The following is a 3,882-nucleotide window of genomic DNA, read 5'->3' on the forward strand; positions in this document are numbered from 1 at the left end:
AACTTTTAAATTAGTAAGTGTATGTTAACGAAATTTGGCAGATTATCAGTAAACAATTACAATACTTTCATGCGAAAAATATAATTTTTTAATTAATTCTTAATGTTTGTTACGCAACGTTTTTCTCATACTTTTTTCTATTTTCACATGTTACCTGTCCAAAATGCAAAGTAATTTTCATTTTAAGATTCAAAATATTTTTATGCATCAGAAAATTTTCAAATTTCACATAATGTCCAGATAGTTATGAAACGTTTCATAAATAAAAACTTGATATTTTATCCGTTATTTTCAATAACGAATCTCTACGGGTTCCATAAATTTGACCGATCTCATAACCATCATTAAAAATTAGGAAATAAATCGTATCCAATAATTTATAGTTGACCTTTAGTCTTTACAAAGTGACCCTGTCTTTGCTGTGTTTTAGTAGACTAGTACTTTGTAAAATACAGTAACATTTCCATTATTATACATTAATTATGTATATAGATTATTAATATTTAGAAATAAATTATTAAACCTAATTTTCTTAAAATACAGAAGCAAACAATTATCTCTTCTAGTTTCGACCTTTTTACTCAGTTTCTGCTTGACGAAGGTTTTTAAGTAGAGGATATGAAATAAAATAATTTTTCTTATGTATACAGTTTTCTTATGTTTTATGTATACAGTTGAATAACCAAAAAAAATATAAATTACTATGTCGATACCACAGAATTCCACTATAATTTATGAAGCTTAGTAACTAAGCTGTATTTTGGCCAGGTGGTTAGGATGCTCGACTCCCAATCTGAAGGTCGCGGGTTCAAATTCCCATCCCACCAAACATGCTCGTGGGGGCGTTTTAATGTGATGGTCAATCTCGCTATTCATTGGTAAAAGAGTATCCCAATAGTGGGTGATGATGACAAGTTTCATTACCTCTAGCATTACAATGTTAAATTAGAAACGGCTAGTGCAGATAGCCCTCGTGTACCTTTACGCGAAATTCCAAACAAAGCTGTATTTCAGTCTAAAAAAAAATTGAAATATGGAGCAGACTGAATATACAACCTATATACTTGAAATATTCAAAGAATGAGAGGACTTCCCAACATTTTATAATGGCTGAGAAAAACCACTAGAGGGACATTCTAAGTTGTCAATTGGTTATTCACAAGTCATATATTGATAAAAGTGTATATAAGGGACCGTTTCCAAAAATGAAAAGAGGTGAGCTAGGCTACTGTGTTTGATTCAGTACCTAAGCGATATCTCAGCAAAAAGAAAAGATACGAGGTTCGTATTTTATATCAGCTTGTCAATATTGGCAATTTGAGTTCCTAATTCGTACGAAACTATAGACTTAGTATTTGAGGCAGTGCTGCATTTAACATACCATGTAACATACAAAAATCGATGTTTAACTGGGTTTTTTTTTCATATTTGCTTTTAAATTAAGAAATTGAGTAATATATAGTATTAAAATTTGAATTATAATCTACAGTTTGTTTGGAAACTTACTGACATAAATTCATAAGTTCAATAAACTTTTGAATGCGAGTAAACAAACAAACGGGATGACATGGACTTTGGCAAGTAACACCACTCACTACGTGCACGCACAGGTGTGTATTTGTGTAAAAGCATGAGCAGGTGCTTATATGTGTTCTCAGGGACTTATTTTGGTATATGCATGCACAGGTGCCTATTTTAGTACATGCACGTGCTGGTGCGTAATTTGGTACAAGCACACGTAGGTGCTTATTTTCGTACACGCGCGCGCAGGTGCCTATTTTCTGTACATGCGCGTGCAGGTGCCTATTTCGTACATGCACGCGCAGGTGCATAATTTGGTACATGCGCGTGCTGGTGCGTAATTTGGTACATGTACGCGCAGGTACTTATTTTTTGTGCCTATTTTCGTACATGCACGCGCAGGTGCATAATTTGGTACATGTACCAAAATAAGCACCTGCATGCAAATGTACCAAAAAGTGGTATTCAATGATATCAATATAGTAATTTATTATTTTTTGGTTATTCAACTGTACATAAAACCTAAAAAAATTATTTAGTTTCACGTGCGACATTTTAAAAGGCTTAGCAACTTACATCAAGCATCAACTGAGTACAAAGGTCGTAACTGGAATAGATAATTATTTGTTTAATAACATATTTGTAAATAATAAAAATACTATATACATATAACATATATATATATATATATATATACATGTATATACTAAAACACAGCCAAGACAGGGTCACTTTGTAAAGAGTAAAGGTCAATTTTATATTGCCGTTTCATTACAACTTCTGTAATGCTAGCCAGGCATAGCTGAAAGGTCAATATAATAAAAATAATAACTATATACGAATGTATAATGTTATGAGATTTAAGCTATTTAGTCTAAACATTTATGTTTTTGTGTTATAATTTGTAGTCATTCTAGAATGAAAGAAACATAATTTATATTTATTTCCTAATATTTTATGTTGGTTACGAGATCGGTCAAATCTATCAAACCCATAGGTATTCATTAGTGAAAATAACAGATAAAATATAAAGTTTTTCCTTAAGAAACGTTTGATAACTATATGGACATTATGAAGATTTTGCATGTGAAATTTCAAACTTTTCTGATGCATGAAAATATTTTTAATCTTGAAATGAAAATTACTTTGCATGTTCGATAGGTAACAAGTGAAAAGAAAAAAAGGTATGAGAACTTTTGCTTAACAAACCTTAAGAATTAGTATCTCGCGTATGAAATCATTGCAATGTTAACTGATAATGTGCCACATTTCCTTACCATACGCATATTAATTTAAAAGTTATAACATGAAGACTATAACAAGCACACAATGGTTACGAGGTCGATCGACGGACCGAGCTCGTTTTGAAAGAGTTAATCAGTGGTGATATGACATACACGTGAAAAGAATTTTGAATTGACAGTATAGTTTTAGACATTTGGTAAGGTAATTTACACAATACGTAATCTTATATTTGTTTTATCTAAACGTTATTAGTAAAGTTGAGGCATTAATAGTATTATGGATTTATCAGCTACGAACGTTATGTATAGTAAACACATTTATTTAATTACCCCTCATGACTGATTTTAAGTGAAAATTAAATGATAAACAAACATATTTATACTTGGTAACGTACATGGCAATTTGCAATATTCAAACTAAATGAAGTATTACAACTACTTACGCATATTTTCATATTATAATATATCATTTGAATTTCATTGTATATATATATATATTAACTTGCTTTAGTATACTTATACTTAACTATGTAAAACATCAGACATTTAATCATTCGTAACGTATATTTCAAAATAAAGCTTTAAAATATCATATATTTTCTTATACGATTGTAAATTCATCTATAATTAACTATTTTATCAATTAAATCTCAAATTGATCCTAAACCTTACTTTTTATTAAATTGAGGTATGAAATATAATCAATTTTAGTATTTTTGCGACCATATTGGACGCCATTTTGTTTTATTCAAAACGTCCAATGATGACAGTTATTCAGATATAATATCAGCAAAAACTAATAGACCATTTTGCAATGTCAAAACAGAAAGTCCTATTCAACAGCAGGACTATTAAGACAGTAACCAGACTACTAATTTACGTTATTTGCCAACAACATTGATTCACACCGTTTTGTTTCGACACAAATACGTTTTAATATATATATATATACAACAATATAATTTACAATGGCAACTATTACGATTAGTTATTACAAACCAAGTTTCATAAATAGAAATTTCACTAACTTACAAATAGCCTAAAATCGTCTTCCTAATTCATAGTCTCCCTGATATTCAGCGAGTTGTACATACAACTGTCGAAAAACTAGGTAGCT

This window comes from Limulus polyphemus, unplaced genomic scaffold, assembly GCF_000517525.1.
Source record: "Limulus polyphemus unplaced genomic scaffold, Limulus_polyphemus-2.1.2 Scaffold319, whole genome shotgun sequence".
Lineage (NCBI taxonomy): Eukaryota > Metazoa > Arthropoda > Merostomata > Xiphosura > Limulidae > Limulus > Limulus polyphemus.